Source organism: Mytilus californianus, unplaced genomic scaffold (genome assembly GCF_021869535.1).
Source record: "Mytilus californianus isolate M0D057914Y unplaced genomic scaffold, xbMytCali1.0.p SCAF_7, whole genome shotgun sequence".
Lineage (NCBI taxonomy): Eukaryota > Metazoa > Mollusca > Bivalvia > Mytilida > Mytilidae > Mytilus > Mytilus californianus.
The window spans coordinates 603,959-626,270 of record NW_026262723.1 but is presented as its reverse complement, the minus strand read 5'-3'; the positions used below and the strand labels follow the sequence as shown (position 1 = coordinate 626,270).

At 32.0% G+C, this 22,312-nt stretch overlaps 1 protein-coding gene across 4 annotated transcripts in view; it reads right to left on the bottom strand.

The window, feature by feature from the left end:
* LOC127709397 (uncharacterized) overlaps positions 1-22,312 on the bottom strand; it is a 449,543-nt gene that overhangs the window by 65,030 nt on the left and 362,201 nt on the right. Inside the window, exon 1 of one of the 4 annotated variants that reach the window (XM_052214908.1) lies at positions 9,660-10,042. The exons of the other annotated variants lie outside the window; for them this stretch is intronic. The gene's annotated coding sequence lies outside the window, so the exon portion shown is untranslated. Of the gene's footprint in view, positions 1-9,659; positions 10,043-22,312 lie in introns of those variants that run through there. 4 annotated transcript variants of the gene reach the window in all.

Sequence of the window (22,312 nt, the reverse complement as noted above, 5' to 3'; positions counted from 1 at the left end):
ATAACTCATGAGATGACATTTCGATTATTTTTCACAATTTTGTGAAGACTTTAAATAGGCTTTTAACTCTTTTTTTTAAAGAATCAGAATAAAAGTTCCATCTGTCACCATTTGGTCCTGTAATTTTCTTTGCAGTCTGAAGATTGGTAAATGCATCCTTATGTCTACATGAGGTGTGGAGGACTTTGGGGGTTTTCATTTTTAACTATCTTTTCTAATTTTGTGGGCACATTATTCACAGTTCTTTATATTTTTAACACCCCAATATTATTCTCTATTTTTTATATTTTTGTACCCAATTCTTTTCTATTCATTAATTCTACCCATCCAAACCCTCCTATATCTGTATACCCCATCCAAACCCTCCTATATCTGTATTTCACATCCACACCCTCCTATATCTGTATAACCCATTTAAACCCTCCTATATTTGTATACCCCATCCAAACCCTCCTATATATGTATACCCCATTTAAACCCTCCTATATCTGTATTACCCATCCAAACCCTCCTACATCTGTTTTACCAATCCAAACCCTCTTATATCTGTATACCAAATCAACACCCTCTTATACCTGTATTACCCATCCAAACCCTCCTATATTTTTTCCAGCTGAATTTAAGTATTTTAGGGGACATTTTTTTATATTTTAAAACAAACAATTTCCAAACCATGAAAAGTAATGGTAAAGTATTAACTGAAAATAATTTTAAACTATTATTATCAATGCACTTCTGGCTATGATAGATTAATGTTTTTAACACTTTAACAATTTCCTTGATTATATTCAATTCACAAGTCACAAGGAGCTCAATATGCATCTATCATGTCCATCTGTAGAGTTTTATACATTATTTCTAGAGATGATGATGGGGGTTATTAAAGACCTTGACTGGCTATACAGCCCCGCACGGTGGTTGATATTAGAGTATAATAAAAAAAAGTTAAACATTTAAAGGAAGTAGAGATGAAAAAAACTAGATATCATTGAGATGGGAGCCATCTCTGTGGGCCCCGCTGTGAATAATGTGTGGTAAAAAATTTGTATCTTTATCATTGGACATGGGGTTGTCAACTGAAACCGAAGTTTATGACCTTGACCTTTGACCTAGGAAGTTGTATATAAATTATGACACACCCTCTGGTGTTGGTTTATATACATGTCAAGTATAAACTCTGAAATCATAACGGTTCTCAAGATATAGAGAGGACACGATCTTTACTATAGGACATGGGGTTGTCAACTAAAACCAAAGTTTTTGACCATGACTTTTGACCTAGGAAGTTGTACATACATTATGACACACCCTCTGGTGTTGGTTTATATACATGTCAAGTATAAACTTTGAAATCATAACGGTTCTCAAGATATAGAGCGGACACGATCGTTACCATAGGACATGGGATTGTCAACTAAAACCAAAGTTTTTGACCTTGACCTTTGACCTAGGAAGTTGTACATACATTATGACACACCCTCTGGTGTTGGTTTATATACATGTCAAGTATAAACTTTGAAATCATTACAGTTCTCTAGATATAGAGCAGACACAATTTGTTACAGACGGAAGGACGGACAGACAGATTGATCACTATAGGGCGTCCGCCATTCAGCGGGGCCCTAATAATTTTCAACTATTTATTTTCTAATTGTTCTAAGGTAGAATAAAATGCTCCGCAGGGCGCAGCTTGATACGACCGCATATCAAAGAACCCCAAGAATTCAATTTTTGATGAAATCAAACAAAGTTTAATTTTGGACCCTTTTGACCTCAATGTGGACAAAGTTGATAAAGGGGCCCAAAAATCTAAATACATGGTTAGATTCAGCATATCAAAGAACCCCATATATTCAATTTTTGTTGAAATCAAACAAAGTTTAATTTTGGACCCCGATTTGGACCAAAACTTGAAAACTGGGCCCATAATCAAAAATCTAAATACATGTTTAGATTCAGCATATCAAAGAACACTAAAAATTCAATTTTTGTTAAAATCAAACTAAGTTTAATTTTGGACCCTTTGGACCTTAATGTAGACCAATTTGAAAACGGAACCAAAAATTAAGAATCTAAATACACGGTTAGATTCGGCATATCAAAGAACCCCAATAATTCAATTTTTGATGAAATCAAACAAAGTTAAATTTTGGACCCTTTGGACCTCAATGTGGACCAATTTAAAAACGGGGCCCAAAATCCAAAAACTTAATACACGGTAATATTCAGCATATTAAAGAACCCCAAGAATTCAAGAATAAAACCCCATTGAAATTGATCAAGAAATAAGCAATTTATAAGAAGTATCTTCTTTTGCACAATACTGTGCAATTGAATATTTCTTGCTATTGCGCAATACTGTACAATTGACAATTTCTTGCTATTGCGCAATATTGTGCTATTGGATATTTCTTGCTATTGCCCAATACTGTGCAATTGAAGATTTCTTGCTATTGCGCAATACTGTGCAATTGAAGATTTCTTGCTATTGTGCAATACTGTGCAATTGAAAATTTCTTGCTATTGCACAATACTTATTATATAAAAATTTACACATCCTGTTTGGTATCTCCTACCATATCATTATTATTTGCTTTTAAATATAAATCAGAAATAACCAACTTAAAATGGAAAATTTTAAAAGAAAAAAAAAAGGAAAAAAAGAAAAAAAAAGAAACTAGAAAAATGCTTATTTTTGGCCCCTTTTTGGCCCCCAATTCCTAAACGTTTCATGCAATTACCCCCGAACTCAATTCCAGCTTTCCCTTTGTGATATGAAACCTTGTAGTACAATTTCAGAAATATCCAAACACTTACACACAAGTTATTGTCATGAAACTAGAAAAATGCTTGTTTTTTGCCCCTTTTTTGGCCCCTAATTCCTAAAATTTTGAGGAAATTACCCCCAAAATCAATTACAGCCTTCCCTTTGTGATATGGAACCTTGTGGAACAATGTCAGAGAGATCCATACACTTACACACAAGTTATTGTCTGAAAGTTTAAAAATGCTTATTTTTGGCCCCTTTTTGGCCCCTAATTCCTTTACTGTTAGTACCATAACCCCCAAAATCAATCCCAATCTTCCTTTCGTGGTATTGAACCTTATGGTAAAATTTCATGGAGATCCATTCACTTAAAATAAAGTTAGAGTGCGAAAACCAATGTGTCTTCGGACGACGCCAGACGCCGACAACGTCATACCAATATACGACCAAAAAATTTTTAATTTTTGCGGTCGTATAAAAATAATAAGTAATATTCTCATATGTATTTGCATTCAATTTGTTTTAGATTTAACCTTTTTTACAAAAATAAACACAAATTTAAGGAGTATATTGTGAAAGGTGACAAAAAAGGTGAAGTAACTCAAATTTTTGTGAAACAACTTTGAAATACACAAATTATTTTTGACCTAAAGCTAAGGTAATTAGTGTTAATCAACAGTGTGTTTGACACCAAAGCTGTCAAATAAAGCCATGCACTGAAATGGGTCACTTAATTTGAGTTTACACAGCTAGTTGATCTTCTTGTAAAGGAAGAATTACGAATTTGCCGGTATTTCAAAGGAAATCAGTCTGAAGGCTAAAGAATCCAGGTGAAAACGGGTCATTTTCGGAATTCCCTGGTTATTTAACTACCCGGCGGGTATTTAAAAAATTTCGGGTGAGGGGTGAAAATCTCGGGACACACCCGCAGGATACGGGTCAGTTAACAGATATGTAAGTTGACTTCCTTCACCTGCCTTGGGTACACAAAAGGCCAACCTAAAGCCGGGAAAATGTAATACTACTTTTTTCCCTATACTGTGACATAAAGATATAAATAATTCTTATGACATTATCAATGCAATACTGAGTTATGAAAACCTTGGCTATAATAAATACTTGTATGTCCCCATTACTTAAACATGGATCATTTTATGTCCCCACCCCTACATGCTGGTTTACCTCTTTCTGTACTTCTTTCAGATAAGGCTTAATAAACTACCTGTATCCAATCATATCTTATCTTATTTAAAAAGAATAGTAAACAGTGCCATTTTAACAGATAATAAAATGCTCCGCTGGGGCGCAGCTTGATACGACCGCAGAGGTCGAACCCTGAACAGTTGGGGCAAGTATGGACACAACATTCAAGCTTGATACAGCACTGAATTTTGATTGTAATTAAGTATTTGACACAGCATAGGTTTCTGACACAGAATGAAAGTGGTCTAAGAACTTAAAAATTTTCAATTTACCTATTCATACATGTGATGGACTGTGAAACTCAGATCAGGAGATTGGGAAATTTTGGTCAGGAGATTAGGACTCAGATCAGGAGGTTTTTAATCGACATTAATTTTGTTGTAAATGTAACCTTGTGCTGTAAAAATGGTCTTTTAAAGTGTGTTTTCTTCAACTTTCCAACCAATTTATTATGTTTATAGTACCCTTGTAATTATAAAGTTTCTCTATCTTTATATTCTACATGTTCAATCTAACATTGTTTTTTTCCAGTATGTTCTTTAAATTTTTTACTTCATCTTCTATAAAACAATCATTGCAACCAGAACATTTGTTAAGCTGTCTGCAAATAGTTTTTATTTTTTTTTTTTTTCTCTTGCAAATAGTTTTTATTTGCCAACTCAGAAATTCATTCTATCTGTAAAATAAGGGTCATAGTTATTATATAAATTTCAATTTAAGCCTTAAAAGGAAGTATAGAATCCTCAAATAATTTTCAAATTATTATTTTTTTATTTGTCCTAAGACATTTAAAATCATTTAATAACCATCCTTTTATGATTATTTGTTCAATTTATATTTTATTTATATTCTTTTAAAAATTTTCATTATTAAAAGGAAAGTAACTTAAAACAGGATAAATCAAGGGAAGTAACCCAATAAATACACAGTTTTTGTTACACAACGGCAGTTAGCCTGAGGTAAAAATCGTTGCTTACCAGTATGTTTGACACCCAAGCTGACAAGTGAAGCCATATAATTATGCATGTTAATTGATTTACAGGTAAAATATAACTTCAGGTAATGTCAGTTACACCAGATGCCTGAGATGTTATGTTGGGCAGAAATTTTTCATTCATGAAAAATTTCATACACGGGATTTTTTCAACGGGAGGGGGGGAGGAGACCCCTGAAAACGGGATTATTGTACTCCCGTCGGGAGGTTCACATGTATGCCTATTCAAACCATATCATTATTATTTGCTTGTTTTTTGGCCCCTTTTTGGCCCCAAATTCCTAAACGTTTAGGGCAATTACCCCCAAACTCAATTCCAGCCTTCCCTTTGTGATATGGAACCTTGCAGTACAATTTCATAAAGATCCATACACTTACACACAAGTTATTGTCCTGAAACTAGAAAAATGCATGTTTATTTTGCCCTTTTATGGCCCCTAATTCCTAAAATTTTGAGGGAAAACCCCCAAAATCAATCCCAGCCTTCCCTTTGTGATATGGAACCTTGTAGTACAATTTCATAAAGATCCATACACTTACAAACAAGTTATTGTCATGAAACTAGAAAAATGCTTGTTTTTTGCCCCTTTTTGGCCCTAATTCCTAATATTTGGAGGAAATTACCCCAAAAATCAATCCCAGTATTCCCTTTGTGATATGGAACCTTGTAGTACAATTTCATAAAGATCCATACACTTACAAACAAGTTATTGTCATGAAACTAGAAAAATGCTTGTTTTTTGCCCCTTTTTGGCCCCTAATTCCTAAAATTTGGAGACAATTACCCCCAAAATCAATCCCAGCATTCCCTTTGTGATATGGAACCTTGTGGTACAATGTCAGAGAGATCCATACACTTACACACAAGTTATGTCTGGAAGTTACAAAAATGCTTATTTTTGGCCCCTTTTGGCCCCTAATTCCTTAACTGTTAGTACCATAACCCCCAAAATCAATCCCCACCTTCCTTTTGTGGTATTGAACCTTATGGTAAAATTTCAATGAGATCCATTCACTTAAACTAAAGTTAGAGTGCGAAAACTAATGTGTATTCGGACGACGACGCCGGACGACGACGACGACGACGACGACGCCAACGTCATACCAATATACGACCACAAAAATTTTTTTGCGGTCGTATAAAAATGACATTTCCATTCAATTTGTATTCATTTTATCCTTAATTTACAACATAAGCACAAATTCAAGATTTTTCATACTTATCTCCATTCCATGCTTTAGTATATGCCATATTGTGGTTCAAAATTTCCGAGCTTGTTATAAAATTCATTATTCTGTCTTGAGATGATAAAAAACAAAGATGTTAGACACTTAAAACATTAAATATGCAAAAAAACTCATCTGTAAAGTTGCCTTTGTTGCCTGTATTAATCTATGAAAAAGCTGAATTATGTCCCTTGGGAGTATTCATTTCCAACAATAGTTCTTTCAAACAGTAGAAAATGAAAAATTATATATGCTTGATATAATAAAAGATAGAAACTACAAAATGAAGCACTATTGAAATATTTGCTACATGAACGGCCAAGAATGTGAACAATTCTTTGCACAGGAGATTATAAATTCTATCTAAATTTTGCCTCAATTGGGCCTCTTTTTTTCCTAGATGGACAATTTTAACACTGAAAATGCTTCTATTTTGACCAAATATTGCCTTACTCCATAAACAGTACAAACTTAACCAGACAATTTCCAATTTTACTAGATTATGTCTTGAGAAATACCAAAGTGATACATTTAGAGAATTACACAGCCAAAGGCAAATATTTCAGTAAAAAATATTTGCCGCATGAATTCGGGTGTTTCCAATTGAATTAATCATTGCGGAAGGTGAAAACAAATACAAAAGAATTAGAGTTTGGTGCATTTTATACAAAATAATTAATTTTGAAATCCTAGAATAAAAGTTTCATATCAGTACCCATCAATTTGACTTATTGTGATGACTCAGCACTTTTCTCAACACAGTATTGGTCTCAGTGAAAAATTTCTATTCATGGTGATAAAAATCAAATGTACTAATCAAAAGCTTTAAAATAGTACAATATAACTGAACTATGATTGATTTTGTTTTCCCCTGCTATAGGGAAAACGGTAGTATTTACTCTGCCATAGGCGACAATACTAACATTTTCTAAATTTACCACTTTTTATAATAAAAACCTGGACAAAACAGTTATGTGTGGTATTAGTACATTATTATTCTGTTTTAAAAATTGAAGTCAAATAGTACCATGACCAACTTCCAACGGAGCTTGTTTATGTTATCCATGCCCACCATCATTTTACACCAAATTTATGAAATTTTGGAAGTCTTTTCGAACAATTCTCTAGAAAATATTTCAATGGGTTTCAAAATTTATATTGTAAATATACACACTGCAGTTATTCATAGATAAATAAAATAAAGTTAGAGAACGGAAACTAAAAATTCAGCAATTTTTATGTTTATAAAGGGACATAACTCAAGAATGGTAAAAGTGTTCTCACCAAATTTTGTACTTAATCTGTATTATGTAATAATAAGCATTGTGTATAAGTTTCATAACATTTGGTTGAGGCAAACTAAAGTTCGAAAACGGAAACAAAAAAATTGTACTTGATCTTAGTTTTGTGGTAATGAATATTGTGTATAGGTTTCATAATGTTTGGTTGGGGCAAACTTAAGTTACAGAATGGAAACTAAAAATTTTGCAATCTTTCGATTTACAAAGGGGCATAACTCAATAATGGTTAAAGTGACACTACCCAAATTCAACTTGATCTGTATTTTATCAGTGGAAGTAAAAATTAAACATTGCTTTGTATAAAGCATTGATTGTAGTTGATTCAACTATAATCATGGACAAAGGAAGATAACTCCAATTTCAAAAATTGATATTTAGAAAAAAATAAAAAATTTGCAATTTTTCCATTTATAAAGGGGTATAACTCTAGAACAGTAAAAGTGACGCCACCAACATTCAAACTTGATCTGTGTTTTACTAAAAATTTTGCATTTTTTCTATTTATAAAGGGCATAACTGGAGAATGGTTAAAGTGACCCCACCAAAATTCAAACTTGATCTTTATTTTGTGGTAATAAGCATTGTGTATATGTTTCATAAAATTTGGTTGAGGCAACCTTAAGTTAGAGAACCGAAACTAAAAATTTTGCAATTTTTCCATTTATAAAGTGGCATAACTCTAGGACGGTTAAAGTGACGACACCAAAATTCAAACTTGATCTGTGTTTTGTGGTAATAAGCAGTGTGTATAAGTTTCATAACATTTGGTTGAAGCAAACTCAAGTAAGAGAACGGAAACTAAAATTTTTGTAATTTTTCCATTTATATAAAGGGGCATAACTCTAGAACGGTTAGAGTGACGCTACCAAAATTCAAACTTGATCTGTATTTATTGGTAATAAGCATTGTTATAAGTTTCATAACATTTGGTTGAAGCAAACTTAAGTTAGAGAACGGAAACTAAAAATTTTGCATTTCCATTTATAAAGGGGCATAACTCTAGAACGGTTAAAGTGACGCCACCAAAATTCAAACTTGATCTCAGTTTTGTGGTAATTAGCATTGTGTATGAGTTTCATAACATTTGGTTAAGGCAAACTCAAGTTAGAGAACAGAAATTAATTTTGGGATGTACGTAGACGGACAAGGGTAAAACTTAATGCCCCCTCCGCTACGGCGGGGGCATAAAAATATATATTGTACCCTTACATCTAATCACAGCGCTTCTAAGTTGACTTCCTTCACCTGCCTTGGGTACACAAAAGGCCAACCTAAAGCCGGGAAAATGTAATACTACTTTTTTCTCTATATCTGTATACCCAATCCCCATCCTCCTATATCTGTATACCCCATCTATACCCTACCCAATCCACACCCTTCTTTATCTGTATACCCCATCCACACACTCCTATATCTGTATTACCCATCCACTCTTTCCTATATCAGTATTCCCCATCCACACCCTCCTATATCACTATATCCAATCCACATCCTCCTGTATCTGTATTACCCCTCCACACCCTTCTCAACCTCTATACCCCATCCACACCCTCCTATATGTGTATACCCGATCCACACCTTCCTATAGGTGTATACCCTATCCATCTCCTCCTATATCTGTATTACCCCTCCACACCCTTCTCAACCTCTATACCCCATCCACACCCTCCTATATGTGTATACCCCATCCACACCTTCCTATTCCTGTATATTCCATTCACACTCTCCTAATTGTGTATACCCCATCCACACCCTCCTGTATGTCTATACCCCATCCACACCCTTCTATATGTGTATACCCCATCCACCCCTCCTATATCTGTATTACCCCTCCACACCCTCCTAAACCTCTATACCCCATCCCCACCCTCCTATATGTGTATACCCCATCCACACCATCCTATATGTGTATACCCCATCCTCACCCTCCTGTATGTGTATACCCCATATACACCCTCCTATATCTGTATACCCTATCCACACCCTCCTATGTCTGTATCCACACCCTCCATAAAACTTTTTCATATCTTAAGTTAAATTTAAAGGATCAGATGACTTTTGACTATTGCCTTGAAAAAGAATCAATTTGACCAACCATATCTTATACATCATTTTAGTGATTCATTACTTAATAGTTGAACACTTGGTATATACTATAAAATATTACCCGACGTGTTGTAACCAAGGGACTGGCACCTCCTTCTACTAGACATCTTGTGGTCTGTAGATGTCCATTCCTAGCAGCCCAATGTAAAGCTGTGTATCCAATAATCTATAATATAACCAAATAACATGTAAATATTATGGACAATACTTTGTTATCAATATCAATAATATACAACATATCCTACAACTGACATAAAAACTGGTCTGATAAACTGGACAATGTTGTGTAATAAATATAAACAAAATATATATCACATGAATCAGTGGTCAAAACTCAATACAATGACCAGTCACACTTGTATTTATATTCTATATAAACAATAAATAATCATGTTTTGTTGTGAAATGTCAAAACTTCCATTAAACCTGATATCTTAAAAAAAAATTTTTTTTGAGAAATGTGTAAAATAATTATATCAATAGATTCAGTAGAACAAAACAAGTAAAATGAGACCCCACTTTATATGATTCTTACACATATTTGTTCATTAAAACTGTCTTATTAACAACAGGAATTAGTGTAGATTCAGTATAATCATTCATTTTAATAAAATAATTTTTTTAAAGAAACATGAAAAGGAGTAATATTTTCTGATTCAGAACAATAATATGAGTAAAATGAGAACCCACTTGATATAATTATTACAAATATTTGTTCATTAAACCTGTCTAATTAACAACATGATTTTGTGTTGATTAATAGTAATGTGATCAGACTAAGTAGATAACATACATCTGTGGTGTCGATCTTACATCCTGTATCAATGAGAATTCTACAGATCTCCAGGTGTCCTCCATCGGCAGCCAACATTAATGCTGTCTCTCCATCAACCTGGAATAATACAACTGACATTAAAACTGGTCTGATAAACTGGACAATGTTGTGTAATAAATATAAACAAAATATATATCACATGAATCAGTGGTCAAAACTCAATAAAATGACCAGTCACACTTGTATTTATATTCTATACAAACAATAAAATAACATGTTTTGTTGTGAAATGTCAAAACTTCCATTAAACCTGATATCTTAAAAAAAAAAAAAAATTTCAAGAAATGTGTAAAATAATTATATCAATGGATTCAGTAGAACAAAACAAACAAAATGAGACCCCACTTTATATGATTCTTACACATATTTATTAATTAAACCTGTCTAATTAACATCAGGATTTAGTGTAGATTCAGTATAATCATTCATTTAAATAAAATATTTTTTTTAAAGAAACATGAAAAGGAGTAATATTTTCTGATTCAGAACAATAATATGAGTAAAATGAGACCCCACTTGATATAATTATTACAAATATTTGTTCATTAAACCTGTCTGATTAACAACATGATTTTGTGTTGATTAATAGTAATGTGATCAGACTAAGTAGATAACATACCCTCTTTGTGGTGTCGATCTTACATCCTGTATCAATGAGAAGTCGACAGACCTCCAGCTGTCCTCCATAGGCAGCCAACATTAATGCTGTCATTCCATTAACCTGGAATAATACAACTGACATCAAAACTTGTCTGATAAACTGGACAATGTTGTGTAATAAATATAAACAAAATATATATCACATGAATCAGTGATCAAAACTGAATAAAATGACCAGTCACACTTGTATTTATATTCTATATAAACAATAAATAAACATGTTTTGTTGTGAAATGTCAAAACTTCCATTAAACCTGATATCTTAAAAAAAAAAAAAAATTTCAAGAAATGTGTAAAATAATTATATCAATGGATTCAGTAGAACAAAACAAGTAAAATGAGACCCCACTTTATATGATTCTTACAAATATTTGTTCATTAAACCTGTCTAATTAACAACAGGATTTAGTGTAGATACAGTATAATTATTCATTTTAATAAAATAATTTTTTTAAAGAAACATGAAAAGGAGTAATATTTTCTGATTCAGAACAATATGAGTAAAATGAGACCCCACTTGATATAATCATTACAAATATTTGTTCATTAAGCCTGTCTAATTAACAACATGATTTTGTGTTGATTAATAGTAATGTGATCAGACTAAGTAGATAACATACCCTATCTGTGGTGTCGATCTTACATCCTGTATCAATGAGAAGGCGACAGATCTCCAGGTGTCCTTCCCTGGCAGCAAACATTAATGCTGTCCGTTCACAAACCTGGAATAATACAACTGACATCAAAACTTGTCTGATAAACTGGACAATGTTGTGTAATAAATATAAACAAAATATATATCACATGAATCAGTGGTCAAAACTTAATAAAATGACCAGTCACACTTGTATTTATATTCTATATAAACAATAAATAAACATGTTTTGTTGTGAAATGTCAAAACTTCCATTAAACCTGATATCTTAAAAAAAAAAAAAATTTCAAGAAATGTGTAAAATAATTATATCAATGGATTCAGTAGAACAAAACAAGTAAAATGAGACCCCACTTTACATGATTCTCACACATATTTGTTAATTAAAACTGTCTAATTAACATCAGGATTTAGTGTAGATTCAGTATAATTATTCATTTTAATAAAATAATTTTTTTAAAGAAACATGAAAAGGAGAATATTTTCTGATTCAGAACAATATGAGTAAAATGAGACCCCACTTGATTTAATTATTACAAATATTTGTTCATTAAGCCTGTCTGATTAACAACATGATTTTGTGTTGATTAATAGTAATGTGATCAGACTAAGTAGATAACATACATTTGTGGTGTCGATCTTACATCCTGTACCAATGAGAAGTCTACAGACCTCCAGTCGTCCTCTCCTGGCAGCCCACATTAATGCTGTCCATCCATCCTCCTGGAATAATACAACTGACATCAAAACTTGTCTGATAAACTGGACAATGTTGTGTAATAAATATAAACAAAATATATATCACATGAATCAGTGGTCAAAACTGAATAAAATGACCAGTCACACTTGTATTTATATTCTATATAAACAACAAATAAACATGTTTTGTTGTGAAATGTCAAAACTTCCATTAAACCTGATATCTTAAAAAAAAAATTTTTTTCAAGAAATGTGTAAAATAATTATATCAATGTATTCAGTAGAACAAAACAAGCAAAATGAGACCCCACTTTATATGATTCTTACACATATTTGTTCATTAAAACTGTCTAATTAACAACAGGATTTAGTGTAGATTCAGTTGAATATTTCATTTTAATAAAATAATTTTTTTAAAGAAACATGAAAAGGAGTAATATTTTCTGATTCAGAACAATAATATGAGTAAAATGAGACCCAACTTGATATAATTATTACAAATATTTGTTCATTAAACCTGTCTGATTAACAACATGATTTAGTGTAGATTCAGTATAATCATGATAATAGGTATGTTTCACATTAAGTGTTATGTTTGATCATAGGCATGTTTCACATTCAGTGTTATGTTTGGTAATAGGTATGTTTCACATTCAGTGTTGTGTTTGATTACAGTGTTTTACATTCAGTGATGTGCTTTGATAATAGGTATGTTTCACATTCAGTGTTGTGTTTGATAATAGGTATGTTTCACATTCAGTGTTGTGTTTGATTACAGTGTTTTACATTCAGTGATGTGCTTTGATAATAGGTATGTTTCACATTCAGTGTTGTGTTTGATAACAGGTATGTTTCACATTCAGTGTTGTGTTTGATAATAGGTATGTTTCACATTCAGTGTTATGTTTAGTAATAGGCATGTTTCACATTCAATGTTGTGTTTGATTACAGTGTTTTACATTCAGTGATGTGCTTTGATAATAGGTATGTTTCACATTCAGTGTTGTGTTTGATAACAGGTATGTTTCACATTCAGTGTTGTGTTTGATAATAGGTATGTTTCACATTCAGTGTTATGTTTAGTAATAGGCATGTTTCACATTCAATGTTGTGTTTGATAACAGGTATGTTTCACATTCAGTGATGTGTTTGATAATAGGTATGTTTCACATTCAGTGTTGTGTTTGATAATAGGTATGTTTCACATTCAGTGTTGTGCTTTGATAATAAGTATGTTTCACATTCAGTGTTATGTTTGGTAATAGGCATGTTTCACATTCAGTGTTGTGTTTAATAATAGGTATGTTTCACATTCAGTGATGTGTTTGATTACAGTGTTTCACATTCAGTGATGTACTTTGATAACATGCATGTTTCACATTCAGTGTTGTGCTTTGATAATAGGTATGTTTCACATTTAGTGTTTTGTTTGATAATAGGTATGTTTCACATTCAGTGATGTACTTTGATAACATGCATGTTTCACATTCAGTGTTGTGCTTTGATAATAGGTATGTTTCACATTTAGTGTTATGTTTGGTAATAGGTATGTTTCACATTCAGTGTTGTGTTTGATAATAGGTATGTTTCACATTCAGTGATGTACTTTGATAACATGCATGTTTCACATTCAGTGATGTGCTTTGATGACAGGTATGTTTCACATTCAGTGTTGTGTTTGATTACAGTGTTTTACATTCAGTGATGTGCTTTGATAATAGGTATGTTTCACATTCAGTGTTGTGTTTGATAACAGGTATGTTTCACACTAAGTGTTGTGTTTGATTACAGTGTTTCACATTCAGTGTTCTTTTTGATAATAGGTATGTTTCACATTCTGTGTTGTGTTTGATAATAGGTATGTTTCACATTCAGTGTTGTGCTTTGAAAACAGGTATGTTTCACATTCAGTGTTGTGTTTGATAATAGGTATGTTTCACATTCAGTGTTGTGCTTTGATAATAGGTATGTTTCACATTCAGTGATGTGCTTTGATAATAGGTATGTTTCACATTCAGTGTTGTGCTTTGATAATAGGTATGTTTCACATTCAGTGTTATGTTTGATAATAGGTATGTTTCACATTCAGTGTTGTGTTTGATTACAGTGTTTCACATTCAGTGATGTGCTTTGATAATAGGTATGTTTCACATTCAGTGATGTGTTTGATAATAAGTATGTTTCACATTCAGTGTTGTGTTTGATAACATTCATGTTTCACATTCAGTGATGTGCTTTGATAACAGGTATGTTTCACATTCAGTGTAGTGTTTGATTACAGTGTTTCACATTCAGTGATGTGCTTTGATAATAGGTATGTTTCACATTCAGTGATGTGTTTGATAATAGGTATGTTTCACATTCAGTGTTATGTTTGATAATAGGTATGTTTCACATTCAGTGTTGTGTTTGATTACAGTGTTTCACATTCAGTGATGTGCTTTGATAACAGGTATGTTTCACATTCAGTGTTGTGTTTGATAACAGGTATGTTTCACATTCAGTGTTGTGCTTTGATAACATGCTGGTTTCACATTCAGTGTTGTGTTTGATAATAGGTATGTTTCACATTCAGTGTTATGTTTGGTAATAGGCATGTTTCACATTCAATGTTGTGTTTGATAATAGGTATGTTTCACATTCAGTGTTGTGTTTGATAATAGGTATGTTTCACATTCAGTGTTGTGCTTTGATAATAGGTATGTTTCACATTCAGTGTTGTGCTTCGATAATAGGTATGTTTCACATTCAGTCTTGTGTTTGATAATAGTTTTGTTTCACATTCAGTGATGTGCTTTGATAATAGGTATGTTTCACATTCAGTGTTGTGTTTGATTACAGTGTTTAACATTCAGTGATGTGCTTTGATAATAGGTATGTTTCACATTCAGTGTTGTGTTTGATAATAGGTATGTTTCACATTCAGTGTTGTGTTTGATTACAGTGTTTTACATTCAGTGATGTGCTTTGATAATAGGTATGTTTCACATTCAGTGTTGTGTTTGATAACAGGTATGTTTCACATTCAGTGTTGTGTTTGATAATAGGTATGTTTTACATTCAGTGTTATGTTTGGTAATAGGCATGTTTCACATTCAATGTTGTGTTTGATAACAGGTATGTTTCACATTCAGTGATGTGTTTGATAATAGGTATGTTTCACATTCAGTGTTATGTTTGGTAATAGGCATGTTTCACATTCAATGTTGTGTTTGATAACAGGTATGTTTCACATTCAGTGTTGTGCTTTGATAACAGGTATGTTTCACATTCAGTGTTGTGTTTAATAATAGGTATGTTTCACATTCAGTGATGTGTTTGATTACAGTGTTTCACATTCAGTGATGTACTTTGATAATAGGTATGTTTCACATTCAGTGTTGTGTTTGATAACAGGTATGTTTCACATTCAGTGTTGTATTTGATTACAGTGTTTCACATTCAGTGTTGTGTTTGATAATAGGTATGTTTCACATTCAGTGTTGTGTTTGATTAAAGTGTTTAACATTCAGTGATGTGCTTTGATAATAGGTATGTTTCACATTCAGTGTTGTGTTTGATAATAGGTATGTTTCACATTCAGTGTTGTGTTTGATTACAGTGTTTTACATTCAGTGATGTGCTTTGATAATAGGTATGTTTCACATTCAGTGTTGTGTTTGATAACAGGTATGTTTCACATTCAGTGTTGTGTTTGATAATAGGTATGTTTTACATTCAGTGTTATGTTTGGTAATAGGCATGTTTCACATTCAGTGTTGTGTTTGGTAATAGGTATGTTTCACATTCAGTGTTGTGTTTGATTACAGTGTTTAACATTCAGTGATGTGCTTTGATAATAGGTATGTTTCACATTCAGTGTTGTGTTTGATAATAGGTATGTTTCACATTCAGTGTTGTGTTTGATTACAGTGTTTTACATTCAGTGATGTGCTTTGATAATAGGTATGTTTCACATTCAGTGTTGTGTTTGATAACAGGTATGTTTCACATTCAGTGTTGTGTTTGATAATAGGTATGTTTTACATTCAGTGTTATGTTTGGTAATAGGCATGTTTCACATTCAATGTTGTGTTTGATAACAGGTATGTTTCACATTCAGTGATGTGTTTGATAATAGGTATGTTTCACATTCAGTGATGTGTTTGATAACAGGTATGTTTCACATTCAGTGATGTGTTTGATAATAGGTATGTTTCACATTCAGTGTTATGTTTGGTAATAGGCATGTTTCACATTCAATGTTGTGTTTGATAACAGGTATGTTTCACATTCAGTGTTGTGCTTTGATAACAGGTATGTTTCACATTCAGTGTTGTGTTTAATAATAGGTATGTTTCACATTCAGTGATGTGTTTGATTACAGTGTTTCACATTCAGTGATGTACTTTGATAATAGGTATGTTTCACATTCAGTGTTGTGTTTGATAACAGGTATGTTTCACATTCAGTGTTGTATTTGATTACAGTGTTTCACATTCAGTGTTGTGTTTGATAATAGGTATGTTTCACATTCAGTGTTGTGTTTGATAATAGGTATGTTTCACATTCAGTGTTGTGTTTGATTACAGTGTTTCACATTCAGTGATGTGTTTGATAATAGGTATGTTTCACATTCAGTGTTGATTTGATAATAGGTTTGTTTCACATTCAGTGTTGTGTTTGATAATAGGTATGTTTCACATTGAGTGTTGTGTTTGATTACAGTGTTTCACATTCAGTGATGTGTTTGATAATAGGTATGTTTCACATTCAGTGTTGATTTGTTAATAGGTTTGTTTCACATTCAGTGTTGTGTTTGATAATAGGTATGTTTCACATTCAGTGTTGTGTTTGATTACAGTTTTTCACATTCAGTGATGTGCTTTGATAATAGGTATGTTTCACATTCAGTGTTGTGTTTGATAATAGGTATGTTTCACATTCAGTGATGTGTTTGATAATTGGTATGTTTTAAATTCAGTGTTGTGTTTGATATTAGGTATGTTTCACATTCAGTGTTGTGTTTGATTACAGTGTTTCACATTCAGTGATGTGCTTTGATAATAGGTATGTTTCACATTCAGTGTTGTGTTTGATAATAGGTATGTTTCACATTCAGTGTTATGTTTGATAATAGGTATGTTTCACATTCAGTGGTGTGTTTGATAACAGGTATGTTTCACATTCAGTGTTGTGTTTGATAATAGGTATGTTTCACATTCAGTGTTATGTTTGATAATAGGTATGTTTCACATTCAGTGATGTGTTTGATTGCAGGCATGTTTCGCTTTGTTTACAGGTATGTCTCACATATTCACTTTTAGTGATGTGCTTTGATTACAGGTATGTTTCAAATTCCCCAATGAGCTCTGATTACAGGTAGGTTTTTCATTAAGTGTTGTACTTAGATCGCAGGTAGCTTTCACATTCACTGTTGTATTTAGGTCACAGGTCAGATTTACATTGAGTGATATGTACAACCTTGTAGTTGTGTGTTTTATACTTTATATGTACAACCTTGTAGTTGTGTGTTTTATACATTATATGCACAACCTTGTTTTGTGTGTTTTATACTTTATATGTACAACCTTGTAGTTGTGTGTTTTATACTTTATATGTACATCCTTGTAGTTGTGTGTTTTATATTTTATATGTACAACCTTGTAGTTGTGTGTTTTATATTTTATATGTACAACCTTGTAGTTGTGTGTTTTATACTTTGTATGTACAACCTTGTAGTTGTGTGTTTTAAACTTTATATGTACAACCTTGTAGTTGTGTGTTTTATACTTTTTATGTACAACCTTGTAGTTGTGTGTTTTATACTTTATATCTACAACATGTAGTTGTGTGTTTTATATTTTATATGTACAACCTGCGATGTTTTTAAGTGACTTGACTTGTATTTTTGTATTGTAATAATTGGTTATTTTGAAATATCTTATAGTTGTGTGTTTTATTCTTTTATGCATTTTCTTACTGTCATGTTTTGAGGTGACTTATAGTTATGTGTTTTATTCTGTCAATGTTCTTACTGTTATGTTATGAAGTGACTAACGGTTGTGTGTTTTATTCTGTATATGTTCTTACTGTCATGTTTTGAAGTGACTAACAGTTATGTGTTTTATTCTGTTTATGTTCTTACTGTCATGTTTTGAGGTGACTAACAGTTATGTGTTTTATTCTGTTTATGTTCTTACTGTCATGTTTTGAAGTGACTTACAGTTGTGTGTTTTATTCTGTGTATGTTCTTACTGTCATGTTTTGAAGTGACTAACAGTTGTGTGTTTTATTTTGTGTATGTTCCTACTGTCATGTTTTGAAGTGACTAACAGTTATGTGTTTTATTCTGTTTATGTTCTAACTGACATGTTTTGAAGTGACTAACAGTTGTGTCTTTTATTCTGTTAATGTTCTTACTGACATGTTTTGAAGTGACTATCAGTTGTGTGTTTTATTCTGTTTCTGTTCTTACTGTCATGTTATGAAGTGACTAACAGTTGTGTATTTTATTCTGTTTATGTTCTAACTGTCATGTTATGAAGTGACTAACGGTTGTGTGTTTTATTCTGTATATGTTCTTACTGTCATGTTTTGAAGTGACTTACAGTTGTGTATTTTATTCTGTTTCTGTTCTTACTGTCATGTTATGAAGTGACTAACAGTTGTGTATTTTATTCTGTTTATGTTCTAACTGTCATGTTATGAAGTGACTAACAGTTGTGTGTTTTATTCTGTTTCTGTTCTTACTGTCATGTTATGAAGTGACTAACGGTTGTGTGTTTTATTCTGTATATGTTCTTACTGTCATGTTTTGAAGTGACTTACAGTTGTGTATTTTATTCTGTTTCTGTTCTTACTGTCATGTTATGAAGTGACTAACAGTTGTGTATTTTATTCTGTTTCTGTTCTTACTGTCATGTTATGAAGTGACTAACAGTTGTGTATTTTATTCTGTTTATGTTCTAACTGTCATGTTATGAAGTGACTAACGGTTGTGTGTTTTATTCTGTATATGTTCTTACTGTCATGTTTTGAAGTGACTTATAGTTGGGTGTTTTATTCTGTTTATGTTCTTACCGCTATGTTTTGAAGTGACTAACAGTTGTGTGTTTTATTCTGTTTCTGTTCTTACTGTCATGTTATGAAGTGACTAACAGTTGTGTATTTTATTCTGTTTATGTTCTTACTGTCATGTTTTGAAGTGACTAACAGTTGTGTATTTTATTCTGTTTATGTTCTTACTGTCATGTTTTGAAGTGGCTTATAGTTGGGTGTTTTATTCTGTTTATGTTCTTACTGTCATGTTTTGAAGTGACTTACAGTTGTGTATTTTATTCTGTTTCTGTTCTTACTGTCATGTTTTGAAGTGGCTTATAGTTGGGTGTTTTATTCTGTTTATGTTCTTACCGCTATGTTTTGAAGTGACTAACAGTTGTGTGTTTTATTCTGTTTCTGTTCTTACTGTCATGTTATGAAGTGACTAACAGTTGTGTATTTTATTCTGTTTATGTTCTTACTGTCATGTTTTGAAGTGACTAACAGTTGTGTGTTTTATTCTGTTTATGTTCTTACTGTCATGTTTTGAAGTGACTAACAGTTGTGTATTTTATTCTGTTTATGTTCTTACTGTCATGTTATGAAGTGACTAACAGTTGTGTATTTTATTCTGTTTATGTTCTTACTGCCATGTTTTGGAGTGACTAACAGTTGTGTGTTTTATTCTGTGTATGTTCTCACTGTTATGTTATGAAGTGACTAACAGTTGTGTATTTTATTCTATCATTGTTCTTACCGCTATGTTTTGAAGTGACTAAAAGTTGTGTATGTTATTCTGTTTCTGTTCTTACTGTCATGTTTTGAAGTGACTAACAGTTGTGTATTTTATTCTGTTTATGTTCTTACTGTCATGTTTTGGAGTGACTAACAGTTGTGTGTTTTATTCTGTGTATGTTCTCACTGTTATGTTATGAAGTGACTAACAGTTGTGTATTTTATTCTATCATTGTTCTTACTGTCATGTTTTGAAGTGACTAACAGTTGTGTATTTTATTCTGTTTATGTTCTTACTGTCATGTTTTGAAGTGACTAACAGTTGTGTGTTTTATTCTGTTTATGTTCTTACTGTCATGTTTTGAAGTGACTAACAGTTGTGTGTTTTATTCTGTTTATGTTCTTACTGTCATGTTTTGAAGTAACTAACAGTTGTGTGTTTTATTCTGTTTCTGTTCTTACTGTCATGTTTTAAAGTGACTAACAGTTGTGTACTTTATTCTGTTTCTGTTCTTACTGTCATGTTTTGAAGTGACTTACAGTTGTGTGTTTTATTCTGTTTCTGTTCTTACTGTCATGTTTTAAAGTGACTAACAGTTGTGTACTTTATTCTGTTTCTGTTCTTACTGTCATGTTATGAAGTGACTAACAGTTGTGTATTTTATTCTGTGCATGTTTTTACTGTCATGTTTGAAGTGACTAACAGTTGTGTATGTTATTCTGTTTCTGTTCTTACTGTCATGTTTTGAAGTGACTAACAGTTGTGTGTTTTATTCTGTTAATGTTCTTACTGTCATGTTTTGAAGTGACTAACAGTTGTGTGTTTTATTCTGTTTATGTTCTTACTGTCATGTTTTGAAGTAACTAACAGTTGTGTGTTTTATTCTGTTTCTGTTCTTACTGTCATGTTTTGAAGTGACTAACAGTTGTGTACTTTATTCTGTTTCTGTTCTTACTGTCATGTTTTGAAGTGACTTACAGTTGTGTGTTTTATTCTGTTTATGTTCTTACTGTCATGTTTTGAAGTGACTAACAGTTGTGTGTTTTATTCTGTTTCTGTTCTTACTGTCATGTTTTGAAGTGACTTACAGTTGTGTGTTTTATTCTGTTTATGTTCTTACTGACATGTTTTGAAGTGACTAACAGTTGTGTGTTTTATTCTGTTTATGTTCTTACTGTCATGTTTTGAAGTGACTAACAGTTGTGTGTTTTATTCTGTTAATGTTCTTACTGTCATGTTTTGAAGTGACTAACAGTTGTGTGTTTTATTCTGTTTATGTTCTTACTGTCATGTTTTGAAGTAACTAACAGTTGTGTGTTTTATTCTGTTTCTGTTCTTACTGTCATGTTTTGAAGTGACTAACAGTTGTGTGTTTTATTCTGTTAATGTTCTTACTGTCATGTTTTGAAGTGACTAACAGTTGTGTGTTTTATTCTGTTTATGTTCTTACTGTCATGTTTTGAAGTAACTAACAGTTGTGTGTTTTATTCTGTTTCTGTTCTTACTGTCATGTTTTGAAGTGACTAACAGTTGTGTACTTTATTCTGTTTCTGTTCTTACTGTTATGTTATGAAGTGACTAACAGTTTTGTATTTTATTCTATCATTGTTCTTACTGTCATGTTTTGAAGTGACTAACAGTTGTGTATTTTATTCTGTTTATGTTCTTACTGTCATGTTTTGAAGTGACTAACAGTTGTGTGTTTTATTCTGTTTATGTTCTTACTGTCATGTTTTGAAGTGACTAACAGTTGTGTATTTTATTCTGTTTATGTTCTTACTGTCATGTTTTGAAGTGACTAACAGTTGTGTGTTTTATTCTGTTTATGTTCTTACTGTTATGTTTTGAAGTGACTAACACTTGTGTATTTTATTCTGTTGATGTTCTTACTGTCATGTTTTGAAGTGACTAACAGTTGTGTGTTTTATTCTGTTGATGTTCTTACTGTTATGTTTTGAAGTGACTAACAGTTGTGTGTTTTATTCTGTTTATGTTCTTACTGTCATCTTTTGAAGTGACTAACAGTTGTGTGTTTTATTCTGTTTATGTTCTTACTGTAATGTTTTGAAGTGACTAACAGTTGTGTGTTTTATTCTCCTGATGTTCTTA